The sequence below is a fragment of the Danio rerio genome, chromosome 20 (genome assembly GCF_052040795.2).
Source record: "Danio rerio strain M-AB ecotype USA chromosome 20, GRCz13ab, whole genome shotgun sequence".
Classification (NCBI taxonomy): Eukaryota; Metazoa; Chordata; class Actinopteri; order Cypriniformes; family Danionidae; genus Danio; species Danio rerio.
Genome location: NC_141040.1, coordinates 10,933,324 through 10,959,364, shown reverse-complemented (window position 1 = coordinate 10,959,364; position 26,041 = coordinate 10,933,324).

Sequence of the window (26,041 nt, the reverse complement as noted above, 5' to 3'; positions counted from 1 at the left end):
ACAATACATCAGAGACGCACCAGCCTTTTTAACCACTGACAGATGAGCGATTGCAATTGTGAAACTTTATACAGGAATATGGGCTCACACTATTTATTTCCTTCAAAATATATAAAGATATCAATAGGACAAGAACACATAATTTGAAGTGTTTTTTATTTATTTAACCCTTGCAGACCTTTGCAAAGTCTTGTAGATGGTATTTTTGCTGAAAATATTAGATAAATTAAAAAGAAAAACTTAAAAATAATGTTCTTTTTAAATTGATGAGTAAATAACTAATGTTCTCCACTGCTGCATTATAAGTGCTCAGAGGAGTCTGTGCTCACCTTTCTGAGTATTCCAATCAGTTACTGTTCTTGAATAAAATATATTAATCTAGTGGCAATGCAAAATTTTTCATGATTAAAAATAAACCAGGGCTATGCATAAAATACATCAAATAGGTAGGCCAAGTTGTAATAAATGTCTTAAGTTTACAGAAAACTAGAAAGCAATAAATTGCTATTTTAACTGTTTTCTAACATGCACAGTTGAAGTCAGAATTATTAGCCCCTCTGTTTATTTTTTCCCTAATTTCTGTTTAACGGAGAGAAGTTTTTTTAAACACATTTCTAAACATAATAGTTTTAATAACTCATTTCTAACAACTGATTTATTTTATTTTTGTCATGATGACAGTAAATAATATTTGACTAGATATTCTTCAAGACACTTCTATACAGCTTAAAGTGACATTTAAAGGCTTAACTAGGTTAATTGTGATGCTGCTGCTCTGATTAATTTAGATATGAGCCCTCTATCTTTGCATTTTTTAGCTTGTTGAACATGCATCTTGAACATGCAACATGCATCTTATAACTTTTTGATGCATTTTTTACTCTTCATTTGCAAACATTTTTATATATCATGGTTGGTTTTCTTGTGATCAAATTTCACAGCCATGTACTATGAATCATTGACAGTTGGTAAATACTGCGAAAATTATTTTCTTTTTATTGTTTTTGTCTTTTTTCTAGTCCAAATATATTTAAAAAATCTTAAAGAATAAACATTTTCTAGACAGATTTTGTGTGGAAAATGCTTCTTGATTTGATTTGATTTTGATTTAAAGTGATTTTTTTTAGACATTTGAACTAGAAAATACAAAAAGTATATGTAAGAAAAAAAGCATATTTTATAATGTAAGCAACACAGCTACAGCAAATAAAATTGATAACGCATGTTTTAAATTTAAAGTGTGCAAATAATCAAGGATTAACGATAATTTATCATATTGTCTGCACCAAGGGGGCCCCAAATAAAATTCTGCTTAGGGCCCCCTAAAGGCTTGGGCCGCCCCTGTACTGTATAGTATGGAAGTATGTGGTTTCAGATGCAGCCCAGGAGTAACCACACTAGGAGGGAAAAATGCAAACACTGGAGATTATAGGAGATGAGCGAGGTAAGTCAACTTTGAATATAGTAGTCTTCAATGACCGTGTGAAAAGTGTTGTTCTTTAAGTTGCAATGGAGTCGGACACTGAGTGGAGTGAGGTGCTGCATTTTATGAGGCTGAAGTGATGACTGGGAATGCAGGGGCGCCTCCAAGGGGTGGCCAGGGGTGGCCACGGCCACCCCTCGGTAAACTCTGGCCACCCCTGTGGCCACCCCAATATAATTTTGCGGTTGACATTATTGATTTAAATGAACTTATAAATTCCCAATATTTAGATAAATAAACAAATACATAAATAAATAAATAAAATGCAGTCACTAAATTATTGTTGGTGTTACTGACGTAGCTCTCCCCCTCTGGTTCAATGCTGGTGAAAGCAAATTGACGCATGCGCGCGGAAAACCATTCCCGCGCGCCTCACGCACTCCTGTGTGAATCCCGGTTGGTTGTTTGCATGCACGCCGACATAATAGGCACCGCTCATGCGCCGTGAAACCGGAGTAACAGCCTTTTGTGCAGAAGTGTCGGCACGCAGCGAGTTTTGAAAGTCGTTTAAAGTTTATATAATATGATGATGATGATGATGATGATGATGTTACTTTCACTAAGCATGCCTTTAAAGCAGAAAGGAGGGATAATGAGTCAGGGAGGTAAGACTTTATAACATGATTTCTCAGCCATGATCTGGTCTAAGACCACAGATAATTCTACAATACATTTTTTGTATTCTTTAGAATTGTCATAATTAATTTTCATGCAAAAGGTTTCTTAAGTGATGTTGGCATATCACTCCAGTTGTTGTTTTCCAGTAATATTTAGGACTGATTTCTGGTATTTATTTAGAATAATAATTGTATATTAATATTAATTGTATTTATTTAGAATAAATATAAATAAACTGTTATATTTATTGAATAACAAATCTAACAATTCAAGAGAGGTGGGGGGTGTAAAGGGTGGTTCGCCTAGGGTGTCATTTAAACTAGAACCACCACTACCCTCCCCGATCGTCCTTGACTGCACGCACACACCTTCAATAGACAGCAATGGCTATTTAATATTTACCTTAAGCTACAGTATATCAATAGAAGAAGCTGCATTAATAAAATGGTTCAAAAAGCAATATGGATAAATAATATTATTAGGTATAGTGAGTGTGTATAGTAATGCCTTTTGTTCAGTTTGTTCATTTGTTTGGGTAATTAATAAACTCATTATTCTTTCATTCATTTTCTTTTCGGCTTAGTCCCTTTATTAATCCAGGGTCACCACAGCAGAATGAACCGCCAACTTATCTAGCTCATTTTTACACAGCGGATGCCCTTCCAGCTGCAACCTATCACTAGGAATAATAAACTCATTAATCTTCATTAATTTTAGACATGGCATATCTCGTATGATGTACAATAAAAGCACGTAAAAAAAGAAGTCATTTATACAGTATATGAAAAGTGTTTTTAAACTAAACATAGATTTTTATTTGGTTTGCACATGTACTTGCTGAATTATTTCAAAGAATAAATTGCAATATTTTAAGTAGAATTAATTAAATGAATAAAACTACATTATTTCATTTACCAGAAACAAAAATATAACATTACACTGAATTCATTATTTTTTTGTGTGCCACCCCAAGATTTGGTGCGGCCTCTTCTGGCCACCCCTAAGAAAATTTTCTGGGGGCGCCACTGTGGGAATGACATGCGGGTGTGTGGCTAATCAGAATACAGATGACTTGGATTGGAATGACTGCATTGACTGTGAGTGGGGAAAGGCTGGCATTGTGCTCAGAAAAAAAAAAAAAAAATGCACATTTTAGAGTGATTTTTTATTGTGGCCAGCCTAAGGCACACCTGTGCAATAATCATGCAGGGGATTGATTGTCTTGAAAAAAGGAGAAGTGGTTACTAACACAGATTTAGACAAATACAGTTGTTGATAGAAAAAGGCCACTATGTGCATGCTTGTATTTTTGAATTCAGCTCATGGAAAGTGAAAGCAAAAACAAAGCGTTTTCTTTATTTTATTTTATTTTTTTGGATTACACACAATGCACCCAAAAACATGGCGAACAAGATAAATTTATTATTTACAGTGACAACTCTGAACTCATGCTGGTATTTTTCTTGTCTTTTAAGTTTGAATGTTTTTCTTGTCTGTCTTTTAAGTTTTACTGGTTGTCTGTGAAGTAAAGCGACTTCCCACCCACTGCTGTCAGCTGTTTTTTAAGAAGCCCAAAGACTTTTCCCCAGTGTCAAAGATAAACATTAGCTTTATACACAGATTTCCCCTGCACAGTCCATCCTTCCTGCACACCGGGAGGACATTTCAGTTTTAGAGAACAGCAGTGTGCAAGTTAAGCTGACATGTCACTGGGCTTAGGACTCATGCTGTTGATGGCCTCCGACTTTTTTTTGATGGGTGGTAAAAACATTTTTGTGTGTTATCGTGAGGTCTTACCGGACAAGCGCTGCTTTTACCTGCACCTGCTGTGTATTGATTTTCATGGTCTCTAAACCATTGTTCTATTTCTGCTCTTCTGTGATAAATATAAAATGCTGTATTGTTCAGATACAGAACATTTATTTTCCAGACAATGAAATCGATATTTTATATTTATTCATTCATTTAATTCCTTCAGATTAGTCCTTTTAGTCATTAGTGGTTGCCACAGCGGAATGAACCACCAACTTATTCAGGATATGTGATGGCCTTCCAGCTGCAACCCAGTACTGGGAAACATCCATACACACTCATTCACACACAAACGCTACGGACAATTTAGTTTATCCAATTCACCTATACCACATGTCTTTGGATTGTGGGGGAAACTGGAGCACCCAAAGGAAACCCATGCAAACACGGGGAGAACATGCAAACTCCGCACAGAAACGGCAACTGGCCCCGAACCAGCAACCTTTTTGATGTGAGCCGACAGTGCTAACAATTGAACCACCATGTTGCCATATTATATTATAAAATACATTAACATGGTTAATGTAATTTAATAAAAAAGTTATGACATTTTAAATGTTTTTTTAATTTCATTTAAAAAAAATTTGTGAGACATTGAGCTACTTCTGACAACTGGCCAAATTAAAAATAAATGAAGGCTTTTGTTTATTTTAGTGTTAATACATAAATTATTACAGTTAATTTCTGTTACGTTGTAAATATTCATGTAAAAATGTAATCTAAATATAATGTGAAATCTATGTTAAGTATTATCTATACAATACAATATGTATGTATGCACAGCAATTATGGATAATTTTAAGTACATGGAAAGTACTACTAGTAGATATTTAATGTGTTCTTAATAGTGTAAATACTGTTAATACTAACTTTTAATATTTACACTAACAGGATGTGTGTGTGTGTAAGCTATGACACGATCATGGACACTGATATTATAGCCATTGAAGCAACTTTAGATAATGGTGGAGTAAAGAAGGAGCTGAAGTGTAGGACGTAAAGGTATGAGATTCTCCAGCACTTTCACACACAACAGCGTAGTTACTGGACTCATCTGCAGCTTCAGGAAAAAATGGCCTGGATGCAGAGCGCAGATTACACAGAATCACACACTGCATTACACAACCCCGCTTTGGATCACACTATTCTTAAGTTCGTTCAGAGCTCGTTTACAAACACTCTCTACAAAGTGTAATCTGTCCGTGTGGTACCCAAAACACCATGAGCCCTTCTTCTTACTGCATAGCGACAGAATGGTGGAATTGAAAGCACACATAATGAACTGCTGCCCAGCGTTCAAGGGCCTTTCCATCGCACGTCACAATCGCATTATGAACTTCACAGATAAAGAGTGTCACGGTCAAACACAAACACGAGTACAAGAGCGCACGCGTCTGAGGGATGCAGAGTGCGCGCGCGGCCGCGTCAAGCAGGAGCGCGCACACTCTGCGTACACCCACGACGGCGCGCGCGCACACAGAGACAGAAACAGGACCAGACATGGGTAGTGTCCGAGCTCTGCCACCAAAACAAGAATTTACAAGACCAGAGTGGCAGAACCCTGACAAAGAGGTGGACAGAGTCAGTGTGCACAGTGCACTATACATTAACAAGACTGTGCGAATGAACTGGTTTCCATCATTGAACAGTGATGCACATGTTTTGAGTACTGTAATTAGAGATTTTCCAAACACTCCTTATATTGTTGTTGTGGATGAAGCATTAAAAACATTCTGATTATGGAAGTAAGCTGTTGTTTTGATGCATACACGGATTTATGCTTTTTTTTAGAAGAAAAAAAATGCTAAATTACCAACCACTAGTAAATCCCTCAAAGCGTGTGGCTACAACACAAAGTTAGTTGTTTTAATCTACGGTAGCCTAGAACACGTTCATAAACTGTGTGTGAGAGGATTACATATTGCTGGACTCAGCAAAAAAAGACTCTAAACAAATAGCTAAATACTGTTCTGTGTCTGCTATAATAGGCAATCTGCATGTGTGGAAAAGACAATGCCATCTCTATCTTTAACCCAGTTACTTGCTACTATACGTAGATTGATTGTTTTTTTATTGTCACGCAAAAGAAATTCAATGGTTGTGTCTATTGCTTGTACTGTGAAACATCACATGCTCTATATGAGTATTTGGATGCTGTGTTGTTTTAATTAGTATTAGACATTCCAAATAAATTAATCAAATGTGTGCATGCATGCTTTTTTTTTCAGTTAATTAACATGTTAAAGTGGTGAGGTTCATTTAGCTTTTTTCAAATCGTGTCCTACACAAATATTTCAGCAAACTTGATGTCAGAAAACTCTCATGTCGAATGATTGGCAGGCAGAGAGAATATGTGATAAAAGTATGCACATCTCCCCTGACTCTGTTTACAGAGAGTGTGTGGATACCACAGAGACAAGTGTGACTTCCCCAGCACACATATTTCAGTGACAACCATGAGCCAATTTGATCTGTGGGATTAAAATAAATTATGAAAAATGCATAAATAACCGAATACCCAATACATACATACAGTAATACAATAAGACGTTAAAGGCTCCTACACACTGTTTTTAGTTTGCGTTTATCGGCAGCGTTTTACGAGACATTTTTCAGTGTTCAAACCCAAGCGCTTTTCACTGGCGTCAAGCAGAAGAGTATGCTAAATCACTCTTTTGATGTTAGATGGCGCTGCACAACTTTAAGCTTCTGACATCCGCTTAAAACAAAGAATAAGAGGAGGAGAGGAAGTCCACACGTTTGTTTATAAAGTTACTGGTGACTCGAACAAGCATATACATATATATATATATATATATATATATATATATATATATATATATATATATATATGCGAATGAAAGAATGAATTTTGAGTTTTGGGCAGACAAACACATAGAGTGCTGGATGGCCTGACAGACGATGGATGTGCATGTAGATGGATGAATGAATTTATGGAGTAATGGGAGAAAAATGGATGTATGGACAGACAGATGGGTAGACATGCAAATGCATTGATGGAGTGATACATATTTGGATAGATGGATGGATGGTGTAAATGAATACATGTGTTGATATAATTTAATTGATTATCAGTTATGTTAAAATGGTAATACATAGAACATCTATTGATTATCAGCAGATATTATCTGTCATAGTTAGCAGCATAAAAACATTGTTGTTCTTCAACTTGCTTTGACCTTAAAGCCAAAGTCATCTCTTTTCTATCTATCTGTCCAATAAAAGTTGGATTGTCTGTCATCAGATTCTGTAAAGTGCTTTATCACAGTTAACACTGTCCTTGATCTCTGACCCTGCAGCTACAGCAACACTTTCTATCCAACCTTCACTATGCTTTCTGAATAAAAGCTTGATGCCGATCACGTACTGTGCATGTAATGGAGAAAAGCCAATAAGAAATATTTTTACTTTCTACTTTCTTTCTTTCATTTACAGCATTTTGTCTGAAATATATATATATATATATATATATATATATATATATATATATATATATATATATATATATATATATATATATATATATATATATATATATATATATATATATATATATATATATATATATACATATATATATATATATATATATATATATATATATATATATATTTAGATGCTGAGTCAAAATATTATGCATTTGGCTCACCTTTGTATGAATTTTCCTTATTCCACAAGGTTGTTACAATTTATATCAGCTTTTTAAAAACAGGCAAGATAAACCGACCTTCAACCAAAGTCCCTTATCTCATTTCAAGTCCAAATCAAGCACGGTCCAGATCCTGCACTCAGTCACCTGTCAGAGGAAATTACGGGCCTGTCAGGATCCCGCCGGGTGGCAGCATGGATCTCACGCTGAGGGCAGCCAACCTTCCCTTGCTGCCACCTCATGCAGGAATGATCTCATGGAGGCCTGCGCTGCAGGACTGCCCGCACCGGCTCAGATCAGCTCCATCAAGCTCCGGTGACATTTAAAGTGCTGCGGTGGTGAGCACATGAATGAGAGATTATGACGTTTCCAGTTCTTCTGCTGAATTTCAGATGCAGTTTTAAATGACTCCTGTTTGGTCCCATTTATACCAAACAATGTAAAAATTTATATATTTCATAGCTAACAAAATGTCTAAAATTTACTGAAAACTATATGCAGTCTGATTTTTTTTTTTTAGCATGACTTTTTTTTTATGTTGGCTTGTGAAAGCTAAATATGTTGGGAATATGCTATCAACATTCTAACAGCGTGTTATCTTTAAGCACTGTTTTACATTATGATATTTCACATTCACACAGTTGCCTCTGCTAAAAACAGCTAAAATGCCAGTTTATGCAAGCATGCTGGCCATGCTAGCCATATGATGGAAAGTGGAGCATACTAATTCATTGTAGCAGGGTTTAATATTATTCTCTTATGTCAAATAATTTTTTTCTTCAGTTACATAATAATATAAAAACTAGTCAATGGATCAAAATATTTAATGAAAGTTGTCCTAGAGCAGGGGTTCTCAACCTTTTGCAAGCTGGGCCCTTCCAGAGCTGGTACATTGCAGTTGGGGCCGCCAAACTAAATACGACCTCACGTTTTATATGCAATTTCCATCCGTCATAAAATCTCATTTGGATGGTTCGATTTTCTACATTTTTCGCATTCGTAACAAATATTTTGAGGGGTGTTTCGACAGTTTCAGACTTAGTGAGGGTGCAAGGACCTTATATTCTTGCACAGCTTCTTGAAGAGAAATCAAACAAATAAGCGCAGTTTTCTAAAGTCTATGAGCGCAGCACACACAAATAAACTAAATTCACATACTGCAGTTAATTTTTAAAATGTGTTTTTATATTTGCATTATTTGAAAACAGTTCAGCAACATACATCACACGACCTGACGACCAAGAGAGCTGACAATTGACCATCACTTAATTTACCATCAAATAACGATTGAACATGTGACACGGATTTCATACAGGGTTTATACAGTCACAGCCTAATGAAAATCAACGATTTTTTAGCACTTTTTTCCAGCACCTACTTTTATTTTCAAGACTGACACGCAACATATTGAACACCTGAAATGTATTCTCAGCAACTCATGAAAGCATTGCATAAAAACTATCTATTAATATACAAAAAAAATAAAAAAATAATTAAAAAAACATCAATAAAATAAATTAATTAATAATAAATTAATACGGTTTTATTTACAAATTTTACAATGCTTTTTTTTACTTGCTCACAGTTGTCTATACAATATTATATTTTAGGCTTGATCTGAAACTGAAATAATTTTACAAAAAAGACAAGAATACTGTCAGTAAAAAAAAATATTAAAAGAAATTACTTTGTTTCACTTGAGGTATTTAAAATATGGTACACAAAATGTAACAGATTGTTTTGACCTGTAGTGCCTGTACAATAGTGATGCTTTAAAACAGATCAGGATACCGCTATTATGTATAAATCACATAAATACATCAAACAGAAACACTTCTAGCATGATTATTTTGTCGTAGAGAAAAAAAAAGTTCCACCTTTGCTAAAAGTTCTAGTAGGCTAAGTTTCACTTCACAATACAGCCAAATAACTCTGTTAGCATTGTCATCGGTCATGCATCGATCTAACTCTAAGTACTTGATAGTTTTTGATTAAGTTTAGTCAAGGAGCAAATATAAATATTTTCTACTTCTTAGAGATCACAATGGTGTATAGTCTGAGTGCACACATGAGATGATGAGATCATGAAAGGACTTGCAGTTCATTTAAAAAAGCCTATTTAAGAGCTTGCATATCCAGTTTTAGTGATTAATGTACATGACTGCACTCTCGTGGTAAAATAAAGCACTTGCGACATTTGCAGAAATTAATAATTGCACAATACCTATATTTCCGCGCTGACATCAGACTGGCTTCAGAAGAGTGAAAGCTCAGAGTCGAGTAAACTTGCTGTCGGAGAGAAGAGCCAAACGTGTGTAGACGTTGAAATGGCAGGATGTCCACGGTTTAATTACTCTTGCGAATAACATAGACATCTCTATAGTGAAAACAACCGAAAAGCATTATTCCAGTTTAACATTTGTTTTTAAGTTGTTATTTTATGCCACTGCAATACAGAAAGGCCTTTGTCCCGCCCTTACGTTTCACACAAAACTAGACAAGGTCGACTGTGATTGGTCACTTTTCATGTCAGTCAAATCACTGCTTCGGAATCCCTGTATATTTTATATATTATGTAAACTTTTTAAAAATATATTATATATTCTTCATGAAACAATGGCTGTTTTGGTCTATTCTAGCAGCGAGAATAGATCCGATGAATCCAAACAAAGATCACAATTTTGCACATTTATTATTATTATTTTTTTCACCCATCCTATAGCCTACTCGCAACCCCCCCTCCCACGTTTTTTTTTTCTAAAACTAGATATGCATACTAATTTTGGTTCTAGCAAAAATTTTGAAAAAAGTTGAGCCAGTAAATTTACCACTTTGTAATGTTGCCTTTCCTTTTTACAACACTTAAAAGACATTTAAGGACTAAAGACACCAAGGGCTCTATTTTGACGGTCCATGTGCAGAGCGCAAAACGCAGGGCGTGTCAGAACGCATTTTTTCTAATTTACGGACAGGAAAATGCGCTTTGCGCCAAGGCGCATGGGCTAAAAGTGTTGAGTTCATTTTATCAATGAGTTATAGGTGTGTTTTGAGAATAAACCAATTAGAGTCTCCTCTCCAATTCCCTTTAAGAGCCAGCTGCGTCGCGCCAAGAGCGCATTCGCTATTTACAGGACGCAAAGTAAGTCTAAGTGGAAAAAATGAGCATTTCACAAGCAAACAGTTAACAGTTGACAGTTTTTTAACAGAAAACTGTTAAAAAGAGCATCTACTGCGTGAGAATGAGAGATAATGGATCTACTTTCACATTCGCTCTTGGATAGGGAAACCTTTACGCACAGACATAAATTAGCCTATAAATAATTAATTTTGTTTGTTAAGCCCAAAGATTTGTTTCAAAACTATTTCTAAATTCAGTTCTAATTTCTAGCAAACAAATAAATGAACAATGATAACCAAGTGTGGTCAAAATACTTAGTATTCCCATAGTTATTTCCAGATACACCTGCCATGCCCCATATGGTATAAAACCTGACAGGTGGGCAAATCTAAGCTTGTTATTAATAAAACAAATATAAATATGGATATATTAAATAATACTGCTAATAATAATAGCATTATAAAAAAGCAAATTGTTATGAATGAACTGAAAAAGCCTCCCGAGATGAAGAAGACATAAAAGCAGTGATTTTTCATATTTATGTAGGCTAGAATATAATGTTTTGTAATATTTTAATCCTTTATATTTATATCCTATATCTATTCTTATTATATCCTATATATATATATATATATATATATATATATATATATATATATATATATATATATATATATATATCCTTAATATTTAATTATTTTTATATGTAAAGATATTTGTCTATTGCTCTCTTGTGTGTATTAAGCAGTGCGTAAGCGAGGCGCAACTCTGCGGCGGAGTTTACACCGGGTTAGTTTTGGTCTAATGAAAAATCTATTAAAGTTTTTCAAAATAGCAACGCACCAGCGGTCCGCCTCAGAACGCCTCCCTTTTTAGACCAGAACGCCTATGGGCGCACAAATGAGCGCTAATGCATTTGCTATTTAAACAGCGTAGCGCAACGCCCCAAAACGACTCTTGCGCCAAGCTAAAACTACCAAAAGACCATTGCGCCGCGCCTTGCGCCTTGCGCCACACTGCGCCGGGTGTATGATAGGGCCCCAAGTGTTGAAGGGATTCAGGTGTAGTTTTGTCCCTTTCTTCCTTATAAAAATAATAATAATAATTCTTAAGGTGGGCAATAATAAGGGGACTTTGTTTTGTGCATTTTGCACATCAAAATGCACCAGATATTCTCTGTTAGAGACACGTTGGGACAGTAGCCATGACAGTCAAGAACCTGTATCCTCTTCCTCCACAGCCAAGACTTTATGAGTGCAGAATGTGGCTTTGCTTTGTCTTGTTAAATTAACTTTAGATATGCAACAGTGTTTTGTGCAAATGTGTTATACATTACCTTTATTCCTTGTTAAATGTCAAATATTTCAGGCTCATTTCAAAACATCTGTTTGCTTCCACATATATATAATATATATAAAACATATATATAAAACAAAAAACAAAAAAAAATCGAAACTTAAAAATAAGTTTTTAACTTTTTTAAGATAAAACTCTCCACAAATATAAATGGACAAACATCAAATGCTGGTTTTAGACCCAATCACTGGACAGTTTATTTCTGAACCACAGTAATGCATACAAAATGAATGTTGGAAGAACCAAGTTCATCTATTTCAAACAAATCTGAGCACTTCTTTACCAATCGCTCACGGAACATTTCACTTTGAAGTGTTGTAAAATGTCCAGGAACTGACATAAAATAGTTTTTTTTTCTCAGAAATGGCGCCACAGGCAGGCTTTTCCAATCAGCTCTGTGATGTTACTTAAACTTTGTGGAGTTCATGGTATAAGTTCATCCAAGTTTTCATGGATGGTCTATAGTTGTACCTTTGGGTCATATACTGTGTTGTCCTCAGCTTCACATAATTCTGTCATTGATTTCTCAGGCCCAGTTATCTGCTAGGTCTCTTTTTTTTCTGATCAAAAGAGTGATGAAGGACCTCCTGCAGAGTACACATGAAATAGACCCAATTGAAGCCAAGTTATAAAATAAGTCTGTTAGAAAATGTGAACCAGTGATCCAAAGTTTCAGTTTGGCTTGCATTAGACACATTTCAAACTGAATGTAATCTCATTATGGATCTTTCATTAGGGAGGCATTACAAACGTACAGTAAATGAGTTCATTTAATCTTAATATCTTTGGGCTGAAGTCAGACTCTAAAATCAATAAAGTGATTAAATGCATTGCATCCAATGTATCAGAGGCTCTGTTTACAAATGGTAGTAAAATACATTTTTGTCTAGATTGTCACCATCCTGCAGTTTGTCTCCATTCCCCTAGAGGTCCCTGTGTTTCCCCTCTGTATTTGTTCTTCCTCGTGTGTTCTTGTTTACTTAATTTAGATCACCTGTGACTTGTTCCAGCCAGTGTATTTAAGTTGTCACTTTGTCTGTGTTCCTCACTCGGTGTTTGAGTCATCTCTGGTGAACTTGCCTTGCGTTTCCCTTGATCTCCTGAGCTACGTCTAGTAAGAGTGTTTTATTTTCCTTGTTGCTGACTGCATTAATTATCTGTTTGTTTTCTCCCCTCGTGGAGTTTTCTTTACATGTTTATTATACTGTTAGAGTATTTTGTATACCTCATTCTGAGAAGAACCTAAGTTGTCTGTTTTGCTACCTCATTTTTGAGAAGAACCTAAGTTGATATTTTTTTTTAATAAATCCTTGTTTTCTGGATTCCCTCTTGGAGTGTTTTCGTTTGGGTCCAACACAACTTCCTCTGTGGCTTAGTGGTATACACATCGGTTTCCACACCAGAGACCCAGGTTCAAGACCCGGTCGTGACAGAAACACCGAGTCAGACATGGACCCAGAGGCACTCAGTACCAAAGAACTGTTGGCAGTTATTGGCAGTCATGAAGCTTCGTTCCAGCGTCATGAAGAGGTTCTCCGTCGTCAAGAGGAGGTGATGACAAAACACTCAGAGCTCCTTGCTGATGTCACGTCGTCCATTCGGCAACTCTTTCAAAGCCTTCCTGGGGTTTCTTCTCCTGCTGCACCACCCCTAAGTACCAACAGTCCTCCCATAGCTCCAGTAGCTGCTGCAGAGCCCAGACTTCCACCCCCCAAGCCATTCTCTGGAGATCCTAGTTCCTGTCAGGGATTTCTCACCCAGTGCTCTCTCACTTTTGAGCTTCAGCCCTCAAGTTTTCCCACCGACCGCTCAAAGATCGCTTATATTATCACCCTTCTGACTGACAAGGCATTGTCTTGGGCCTCTGCGGCATGGGAGTCCCAGCCTAGTTATTGCCAGTCATACACAGCCTTTGAGAAGGAATTCAAGAAGGTGTTTAATCACCCAGTTAGTGGACAGGAGGCTTCCAAACGTCTCCTTACTCTCCGTCAAGGTCCTCGCAGCGCTGCAGACTTCGCCATTGAATTTCGAACTATTGCAGCAGGTAGTGGATGGAATGACGAGGCCTTAAGAGTCTGCTTTCTGGGCGGATTAGCTGAATCCATTTAAGATGAGATGGCCACCCGGGAACCAGCCAAAGACCTAGAATCCCTTATTGATATGGCCATTCGCCTTGATATTCGCTTGAGAGAACGGAGAATGACTCGAGGCAGAGCATCCCATTCCCAAACTCCTGTTCACAAACCTGCATCTCCAGTTCATGCGCCACCAGTCAGACTTCCCCCAGTCAATGAACAAGCTCCCGAGCCTCCAGAAGATATGCAGCTAGGTCGTTCCAGACTCTCTCCCAGTGAAAGGGACAGACGGATGAGGGAGCGACGATGCCTTTACTGTGGTATGTCTGGTCATTTTCGATCCACTTGTCCAGAACTATCGGGAAACGAGGGTCCCCACCGAGTTACAGGAGGACTGTGATGGGGAAAATAAGAGTTCCTCCTGCCAACACCGTTCTAGCTCTCAAAGCTATTTTGTCCTGGGAGAGTCATCAGTTCCCAGTCCAGGCAATGATTGATTCAGGGGCCGCAGGTAATTTCATAGATCTCTCCTTGGCCAAGAAACTTAAGATTCCTACCCACCTTCTCCCTCATCCCCAGTCAGTAACTGCTTTGGATGGTAGACCCCTTGAACCCGGCAAAGTAACTGAGGCCACTCAGTCCCTGAAGCTTACCATTGCTAAACATCAGCAGGAGGAGACTTTCTACCTTATTGACTCTCCCGAGTATCCGGTCATTCTAGGTCATCCCTGGTTGCACAGACATAATCCCCATATCAACTGGTCTACTGGTTCCATTCTAGATTGGAGTCCTTCATGTCACTTCACCTGTTTTACCCATAGCCTCTCTGCCCCTCATCCCGAGCCTCAAGATTCTGTAGATCTGTCTCAAGTTCCCGCTGTCTATCATAAGTTTAGGGCAGTATTCAGTAAGTCTCGAGCCACCTCTTTGCCACCTCACCGCCCATACGACTGTGCAATTGACCTTCTCCCCGGTTCCTCTCCTCCTAGAGGCAGAGTCTTCTCCCTATCTCCCCCTGAACAGGCTGCTATGAATGCTTACATCCAAGAGTCCTTGGCAACTGGCATCATCCGAGCCTCCACTTCCCCTGCTGGTGCTGGCTTCTTCTTTGTGGGGAAGAAGGATGGGGGGCTTAGGCCTTGTATCGATTACCGAGGTCTTAACAAGATAACCATTCGGAATCGATATCCCCTGCCTCTTATGGCTACTGCCTTTGAGCTGCTGCAGGGAGCTTCCATTTTTACCAAGCTCGACCTTCGCAATGCCTACCATCTGGTGCGGATACGGCAAGGAGATGAATGGAAGACTGCTTTTAACACCCCCACAGGCCACTATGAATACCTGGTGATGCCTTTCGGCCTTACCAATGCCCCTGCCGTGTTCCAGGCACTTATCAACGACGTCCTCCGAGACATGTTAAATATATTTGTATTCGTTTATCTGGACGATATACTTATATTTTCCAAGTCCATGGAGGAGCACGAGGGCCATGTCAGCAGGGTTTTCCAAAGACTCCTTGAAAACCATCTCTTTGTCAAGCCAGAAAAATGTGAGTTTCATGTTTCCCTGACTAAGTTTCTTGGGTACATTGTCACCCCTGGTCACCTGGAGATGGACCCTAGTAAGATTAAAGTTGTTCTCAACTGGCCTATTCCAACCACAGTAAAAGAGGTGCAACGGTTTGTGGGCTTTGCAAAATTTTACAGGAAGTTTATCAGGAATTTCAGCTCAGTTGTGGCTCCCTTGACAGCACTGACAAAGGGAGGAGGAGTCAAGATTGAATGGGGTCCTAAAGCAGCGGCTGCCTTCCAGGATCTCAAGGATCGATTCACCTCAGCTCCCATACTCTCTATCCCTAATCCAGACATGCCCTTTATGGTAGAGGTAGATGCCTCAGATGTGGGTGTAGGAGCCATTTTATCACAGAGGAATGAGGATGGAAAACTACACCCCTGTGCTTTCATGTCACGTCGCCTGTCTAATGCCGAGCGCAACTACCACGTGGGGGACCGAGAGCTGCTTGCTGTTAAGTTGGCCTTGGAAGAATGGCGCCATTGGCTTGAGGGCGCTCGACATCCTTTCCAGGTACTTACAGACCATAAGAACCTAGAATATCTCCAGCAGGCCAAGCAACTGAACCCTCGGCAGGCTCGATGGTCTCTGTTTTTCAACAGATTTCAGTTCATCCTGACTTATAGACCCGGTTCCAAGAACCTTAAGCCTGATGCCTTGTCCCGAGCCTACTCTCCAGAGACACATGAAAAACCTATTTCTTCTATTATTCCTAGTTCAAGGATTGTTGCCCCCCTCAGATGGGGTCTGGAACAAGTGGTCCGTAAGGCTCAAACCAAAGAACCTGATCCAGGGAATGGACCGTTGGGGGCTCTATATGTCCCTCGAGCAGTGCGAGCTCAGGTCTTGCAGTGGGGTCATGAGTCTGTATTGACCTGCCACCCAGGTAGTTCCCGTACTTTAGAATTCCTCCGACGTCGCTTTTGGTGGCCTTCCATAAAGGAAGATGTTAAAGGTTATGTGGAGGCCTGCCAAGTATGTTGTCAGGGAAAATCATCACACCAGCGACCTCAGGGACTGCTCCATCCCTTACCTGTTCCCCACAGGCCTTGGTCTCACCTTTCCCTGGATTTCATTACAGGACTTCCACTCTCCCAGGGCAACACGGTCATATTGGTTGTGGTGGACCGATTTTCCAAGGCTGCCCGGTTCATTCCTCTGCCCAAGTTGCCATCGGCTAAAGAGACTGCTGAGCTCATAATAAGCCATGTTTTCAGAGTTTTTGGCATTCCCCAAGACATTGTTTCTGACCGAGGTCCACAATTTCTGTCCAGATTCTGGGGGGCTTTTTGCAGACTCTTCGGAACCACTGCCAGCCTATCATCCGGGTTCCATCCTGAGTCTAATGGTCAGACAGAACGAGTTAACCAAGATTTGGAAACCACTCTACGGTGCATGGCAGCCAATAACCCCACCACTTGGTCATCTTACATAATGTGGGCTGAATATGCCCACAACACCCTCAAGTCCTCAGCCACCGGACTTTCCCCTTTTGAATGCCAATTTGGTTATACCCCTCCATTGTTTCCTGAGAAAGAGGTCCAGGTGGGAGTTCCCTCAGCCCAGCACTTTGTTCGACGCTGTCGACGAACCTGGAGGAGAGCTAGAAGCGCTCTCCTTCGAACCTCCCTGAGATACCAACATCAGGCTAATCGCCGTCGTCGAAGGCCTCCTACTTTCCGGGTTGGCCAGAGAGTCTGGTTGGCCACTAAGAACCTTCCACTCCGGGTTGAGTCGAGAAAATTGTCCCAGAGGTTCATCGGGCCATTTAGAATAGCCAGGAAAGTTAACCCTGTTTCTTATCGTTTGTATCTTACTCGTTCACTTAGAATTAATCCCACATTTCATGTCTCTTTATTAAAACCTGTCTTGTCTTCTCCCTTTGCCCCCCCTCGCAGACCCCCTCCACCTCCCAGGATCATTGACGGCCAGCCAGCCTATACGGTCCACCGGATACTGGATTCCAGGAGGGTCCAGAACTCACTTCAGTATCTGGTTGACTGGGAGGGCTACGGGCCAGAGGAGCGCTCCTGGATTCCTGCCAAAGACATCCTGGACCCTAGTTTAATCCGGGAGTTTCATACCCAGAGGCCAGGGTGTTCTGGTAGGAACGTCAGGAGCTGTTCCTAAAGGAGGGGGTCCTGTCACCATCCTGCAGTTTGTCTCCATTCCCCTAGAGGTCCCTGTGTTTCCCCTCTGTATTTGTTCTTCCTCGTGTGTTCTTGTTTACTTAATTTAGATCACCTGTGACTTGTTCCAGCCAGTGTATTTAAGTTGTCACTTTGTCTGTGTTCCTCACTCGGTGTTTGAGTCATCTCTGGTGAACTTGCCTTGCGTTTCCCTTGATCTCCTGAGCTACGTCTAGTAAGAGTGTTTTATTTTCCTTGTTGCTGACTGCATTAATTATCTGTTTGTTTTCTCCCCTCGTGGAGTTTTCTTTACATGTTTATTATACTGTTAGAGTATTTTGTATACCTCATTCTGAGAAGAACCTAAGTTGTCTGTTTTGCTACCTCATTTTTGAGAAGAACCTAAGTTAATATTTTTTTTTTATAAATCCTTGTTTTCTGGATTCCCTCTTGGAGTGTTTTCGTTTGGGTCCAACACAACTTCCTCTGTGGCTTAGTGGTATACACGTCGGTTTCCACACCAGAGACCCGGGTTCAAGACCCGGTCGTGACATAGATAGCTAGTCCATGCTAAATATTGGTGTTAAACAGGTCAGAAACTATTTTAACTTGTCCATTGTATAGGTCAAAATAATTATGTTTTTATACCAAAATACTTTGAAGTAAAGATGTTTTGTAGATTTACTTCTCTAAATTACTCCCATAAACTTTCTATCTATATTTTATTAGCATTATGCGTCCTATGAACTTAATTTGGCGATGCAGTGGCGCAGTAGGTAGTGCTGTTGCCTCACAGCAAGAAGGTCACTGGTTCGAGCCTCGGCTGGGTCAGTTGGCATTTCTGTGTGGAGTTTGCATGTTCTCCCCATGTTGATGTGGGTGTCCTCCGGTTGCTCCGGTTTACCCCACAAGTCTAAAGACATGCGGTACAGGTGAATTGGGTTAGCTAAATTGTCTGTAGTGCATGTATGTGTGTGAATGAGTGTTTATGAATGTTTCTCAGTGATTGGTTGTGACTGAAAGGGCATTCGGTGCGTAAAACATATACTGGATAAGTTGGCTACCCCAGATTAATAAAGGGACTAAGCTGAAAAGAAAATGAACAAATGATTGTAGGAAAACAAGTAATTTATTAATTTGTTCTTTCTCTTTTGGCCTTAGTCTCTTTATTTATCTGGGGTTGCCACAGCGAAATGAACCACCAACTTATCCAGCACATGTTTTACGCAGCGTACGCCCTTCCAGCCCAACCCATCTCTGGGAAACACCCAAACACACTCATTCTCACTCATAAACTACGGACAATTTAGCCTACCAAATTAACCTGTACTGCATGTCTTTGGACTGTGGGGGAAACCGGAGCACATGGAGGAAACCCACGCAAACGCAGGGAGAACATGCAAATTCCTCACTGAATTGCCAACTGACCCAGCCGAGTCTCAAACCAGTGACCATCTTGCTAAGCCTTGCAGTACATCAATATTTTCTGTCAGATATTGCACTGCTTTTATCCAGGATACCCATCTTGTCTGGACAGCAAACAACCCTAGTAGCAAAGTATTCTGGCCCAGATTTGGCAAAAAGCTGGCACAGCAGGCATTCATCCGGCACTGGCGTACAGCATGTGGGCCAAACATGGCCCGGGTTTGGCAGAGGTGGCACCGTTTTTAAGGCAGCACACAAGATTTGGGCCAGATGAAAAACATAGTATTTGGCCCAGATTAAAGAATTTGATAAGTGGGCCATGTGAGTTTGGCCAGTCTTGACCCACATTTAAAATACACTAAAATCATTTTTAAGTAAAGAAAAAAAATTCTACCAATCAGGTCACTTTGAGAAAAAGCGTGCCCATAGTGTGCCTAAAGCGCATCACTCCATGATTTTATCAATTTCGATGCAATCGTGACACACCAACCTATCTGGCCCAGTTCAGGCCCAGTTTTGAGTTATTAACTTGGCTGAGACTTGGCCCAGTTATGGTCTGTGTTTGGCCCTTGTCTGGAAGCCAGATTTGGTCCAGTCATGTACCGTAATTCACTGCGGCATGTGGGCCAAGCAAAACCTGATTGTGTGGGCCAGAGCTGGGCCAGAGAAATTTTGCTATGTGGGAAAGGCAAGAGAGGAGAAAGACCCTGCTCCATCAAAAAGGTCATCAATGCAAGACAGCGCTGGGGTGACTGGCAGAAGACACGCTTCACCAAAGCACACGTCCGGTACACTTCTACAAATGTGTCTGGAAACACCTCTAAAACTAACTGCAAAAGATGTGCTAGACAGGTGACATGTTTGGCATTGGAGAAGAGACCATGTAGAATTATTTTAGAAGCTTTTTTTTTCATATAACTTGCAGAATCACTGACAAAAGCCCATACATCGTTGAAACTGATATTATTTGAGTTAAGACAGGAGATGACAGCCTGAGACACAGTGCTGAGGTTAACTCTATCTAAAAAAAAATAAAAAAATTAGATCTGCTGCAACAGGTGGCTTGCCCAAGGACACAACGTCCACAAGCATCAGTAGTTCCATCTGCAATCACATATACAATAGTTCCACGCACAGGCAGTTTGATGTCTTCCAGATACTGAGGGAATAAGTGTGGAAGGTAGTCTGCACGCAGGTGAGATGGAACTGGAACTGACCCTCCTTGTTTGCAATACTTTTGCAAAAATGAAGAAAAGTTTGGAGTTTTTTCAAGAGGGATGTCAGCTTCAATAAACGTTTTGATAAAATCAAAGATGAACTCCTTTCTCTCAGCTGTATATGGGGTTTTGGATAAACAGGAGGCCAGTGTCTGGGTTCTGAATGATGCTTGAGGGAGGGAAAAATAAAGAAAGTTAATTAATTAGAACTCAATTTTAATATACATTGTATATGTAAATATATATGCATAATACTACAAATTAAAATGTTTTTCAAAGTGTTGAAGCCATAGCTAGGCTTACACACACACACACACACACACACACACACACACACACACACACACACACACACACACACACACACATAAAATTATACAAATATCAAAATTGTTAGTTTATTTTTTATGGTCACATTAATTAAAAAAAAGTTGTTTACTAGTCCTTTAATTTGTTTATTTCAGATTAATTGTGAGTGAGAAATCAGCACATTTGAATGTGTAAAGAGAAGACTGTGTTGTTCACTCAATGACAGAGAACCATCATACATATTTAGTATGCTACACTACGTATGTGTAGCAGTCTGAACACACTGTAATATGTGTGCTCTTTCATAAAAACTAGCAGAATATACTGTACTAACGCTTTAGTGATTTATTTGTTGTTTATTATTATTCCATCTCTGCACCATTATTTTGAAAAGACGCATAGACTAAGCTATATACCAACAACTCAGCAATAATACGTTCCCATTTTGATACATTCTGAATTAAACCATGTTCTCTATCATTTTAAAACACAATGTTAATATAAATGGGAATACAACTCACAGAGAGAGCCTCTTTTTCTGTTCTTATAGCGAGCGGATTTCAGATGCTCCAGGGCTGTCTGTCTCCTCAGGTAACTAACAGAGTGCTGACAGGACTTACAAAACATCACTCCTCCACTTTCATAAAAGTCGTTGGAAAACGTATTTGCTCTGTCTCATGCCGTAATGTTAGCAGATAAGTGATGTTTCTTCAACTCTTCCACAGTCAGTTTAATTTAAGACATTTTAACTATAAAATCTGTGCGTTACCTAACGTAAACAAACATTAACCAGCGTAGCTTTCTGCACATATGCGGTCAGTTCATACTGTATGTGATAGATGAACATAACATTTGACAGAAATCTGTAGATGCAGATTCCGTGTGGGCCTAGTCTTCACTCCATTTAGCTTTCTTTTAGCCAAAGACATCTGCAGTTGGCATTAAAAGCAGTGTTGTGTATGGTCAAAGTTAAGTTTCTATTTGGCATCCTACTGCACAACACAACATGTTTGCTATTGCAACTGGTATATTTTTCCAACCGGGAACCCGTGTGATGTCATCATTGAAGTAAGTTGGTAATTCCCCAATTTTGACAAAATGTTGTCGAATATAGACAATATAGGTGGGTTGAAACGTAAATTTGTATACAACCTTTTTAACAAAAAAAAAACAAAAAAAAAACTGTGCTCTTACTCTATTCAGTTTATAGTGACCAGTGCATAGTGCAAACTGCAAGGACCCATACGCAAGAGGAGGTAAAGGAAAGTTGAATCAAAATCTGACACCCCAGACAAATCCAACTGCAGTTAAACTCATTGCAGTTTATCATGATTGATTTATTATAATTTTTTTCCACAATTGACAGCAAGAACAAACATAGTAACATTGTCTGATTGACAAGCAGAACCTAATTATTTTCAAAAGATTTTAAAATGCCAAATGGGATGAATTTATACCCTATTTCGAAAGTATAATATACTCAAATAAGTGATGTAATCCACACAACAATAGCGATATTTCCATCCACCTATTTTTATGCTCCTTTTGGATATGTGGATAAAAAAATGGTTGATGGAAATGCCAAGATGTGCATAAAACATATGCACATAACTGAGTAGGATAAACTTTTTATCCAATAAGAAAAGATGCACACTACTACATGTACATTGTGCACAAACTACAATGAAAACACTTTTACCTTACAAATTCCAGTATGTGCATGAAAAAATGTCATGTGATTTTGTTATAATCATCATGTGATAAAAAAAAAAAAAAGTTTGTGAATGAATAAACCAGCAGGCTGACCACATTTTAAAACATCTCAAATGTTGTTTTAGTCATTCTAACGCCTTAACCTTTTCAGTATTAGTGTTATTATACTATTAATGATCTCCAGAATCAAGAGCGTCTGTGCTCCTCTAACACCTTTAAACACCACCATGTCAGGATTGCCTTCTGAGGCACAAGTCATTCATTAAATTAAGAAAAAAGTCAAGCAGCTTCTCCCACTGCAGCAAATTCAGTTTTTACTGTTGATATTTGGCACCAGATGATCAGGAAGTGACAATTTTGTTCGATTTGACTCATTGGATAGAAATGCTGCTTTATTCACATTTCTTTTATGCTATAATTTCGTTTTGGACATAAAGTTAAGTTGTATTTTTGGATGGCAAAAAAGAACATAGCTAAAAAGTGCAGTGTGTGGGAGAGGGGGCTGTTTTTCGATGTGACTCGGTTATGACAGTTAAAGTAACTAGGTTATTTTAACTTGAATTAAAATTAAATAAAATTCCAATGTCCAGAATAAGGAGGATTCCATTGTCTCGTCACTTGCATTTAATAACTATCCAGTAAGATGGTAAGTATAATAATATTTGCTTTAGACATTAATTTATATACAACTAATTTTAACATGGATTTGAATTACTTTTAATTGCTTAACTTTTACTTTTCAATACCTAACAGTGTGCATGTCAAACAAAAGTATAATTTTTGCTATATTTATCAAAAAAAAAAAAAAAAAAAGAATACTGTGCAATATTTACCAAAAATAAAGTATAATTAATGTAGCTTTATTGTGTATTTTACAAGTGTTTCAAATAATCTATAAGTCCTAATTCATGTATAAAGCTAAAAGCATGCCGGGTTAAATACACAGCCCAACCTGTTGTGTCAGATCAACCCAGCATGTGTTCTGTCCTATATTTTCCCAGCAGCTGGGCTAAAAACAGCACAGTTGGAGTTAAATGCAGCTCAGTGTTTTTATTTTTATTCATTTAATTAATTATTTTAGTTGAGGCTGCTTTCAAAGTGTAGACACTCGTGTGGTCAAGTGCATTCAAACAGCCGCAAAAGACCTACTCTCCGACTACTGACCTAATTACAAAACTTTGCGGGACGTTTTGTCGAAGTGCTCTGGCTATATGGGATTTAAACTTCTGCATGTACGCTTTTTGTTTCAGCTTGAAGGCAAAAACAGGGATACAATAAGAATAGTGAACATGTAAATCATCAATACAAAATGTTAATAAACCAACAATTGAGTCCAAGATGCACATGCAGTATGTGCTTTACTTGCAGGGCAAAAGTAAATCTTGTTTTTTTTTCTCATCTCTCTCTCTCTCTCTCTCTCTCTCTCTCTCTCTCTCTCTCTCTCTCTCTCTCTCTCTCTCTCTCTCTCTCTTTTTTTTCTTTCTCCAAGTGGCTCACCATGCTCATTTATATTTTCAGGTCAACATATTGTTTTTAACATTGTTACAACATTTTACCAAAATCAATAGTGAATACATTCAGCCAAAAGACAGTAATGGTTGTTTAGACAAAGCTGAACTTCAAACAGTGTGTCCTCTTTATCTTTATCTTTATCACATCTCAGACCTAAAGCACATAACACTATACATCTATGCAGTAAAGTGGACAAAACTTGACAATCTCAAGCTACACTCAGAAATAAAGGTACACAAGCTGTCTCTGGGGTGCTACCTTTTGAAAAGGTACACATTTGTACCTGAAAGGTCCATATTGGTACCTCAAATGTATGTCATAGTACATTAAAAATTTAAGATGAACACTTTTGTACTTTATAAGATACCAATATGTACTCTTGAGGAACAAATGTGTACCTTTTCAAAAGGTATCACCCCAATGACAGCTTGCGTACCTTAATTTCTGAGAGTGCTTTTTAGACACTCTGTTTTACTGTTATCCGCTAATGAGTGGGTTGATGGAGACAAACACATTAAAGGAACCCCTATTTTGCCCTATATAAGGTCATATTTTGGTTTTGGGGTTCACAGACAAGAAGCTGATATGCATTCAAGGTCAAAAAACACGTCCATTCTATTATAAAATGCATTTATTTTTACCTAATTATCCCAACAACTCCTATTTAATTTGTTCAGAGATTAATTTGTTCCTAAACTTCCTTGCGCAATGCTAATCTTTGCTGATTGGTCCATTGACCCAGCCTGCTGAGATTAGTTGACTGGGTTCAGCACAAGACAGAGAAGAAACGCCCACCATGGTTATGAAGTAGCCAGAGTACAGAGTATACAGTATGTGTGAGCCCAATGCAGGAGGGTATTAAAGCAATGCAGTTGAACACCAGCATATACTCATTTCTTAACTATAACCCCACATAATAACATTAATCCACACAGTGGCAAAAGTTCATTCATTCATTAATTTTCTTGTCGGCTTAGTCCCTTTATTAATCCGGGTTCGCCACAGCGGAATGAACCGCCAACTTATCCAGCAAGTTTTTACACAGCGGATAGCCTACCCAATTAGCCTACCCAATTCACCTGTACCGCATGTCTTTGGACTGTGGGGGAAACCGGAGCACCCGGAGGAAACCCACGCGAAGGCAGGGAGAACAAGCAAACTCCACACAGAAACGCCAAGTGAGCCGAGGTTCGAACCCAACTGAGCCAAGATTCGAACCAGCTTCCCAGCGACCTTCTTGCTGTGAGGCGACAGCACTACCTACTGCGCCACTGTCTCGCCTGTGGCAAAAAAACTATATTTAAAAACTATTTTAAAAATTGAAAGTGCCATGCATGTGTGAGAGCAGCTGATGGTGACCATATTAACGATAAATGGCAGAGGATCGCAAGCTCTCAAAAGCATTTTAATCTGTAAAGGAAGAAGCACGTGTCACATTTTAAGTGTTTGGACATCATATGTGAATAGGCCATAAAGCCACGTGGAGCAATTACAAGGTACAACACACATTTACAAACTACAGAAAACAAGGCAACCATTTTGTGTAGTCAGCTTGTGTAGGAAGAGAAACACTTAAAGGAGCTGGAGTAAGAAGAAACTGGTCTATAGAAACTGTTTAACAGTTACTGACAAAGTCCTTTAAATTAATACACTTTGCTCACATGGCCGGTGAATCCCACATTGCAGCATAGGTTATTGTATCAATCTTAAAAAAATGATGGGAACAAACACAGCACATGGCATACTGTGGTATTGTTGTGAACATGGACTCTAACCCTTTCATCTCTCAGTGATAGTAATTTTCACATTATGAATCCCCATGGGCTCCGCTAGTGTATGAAGAAAAGGGCGTATTCATATTTTACTGGATCTGGCACTTCATATTTGGCAATGTCGCGTATCAAAACCAAGGTGAACAGGCAAAAGATCTGAACTAAAAATTATTCATTCATTTGTCTCTGAGTCAACTATTTCCTTGAAGAATCAATAGTTTTAAACACGTGGCATTTTCAGATTTAAACCTTCGCTCAAT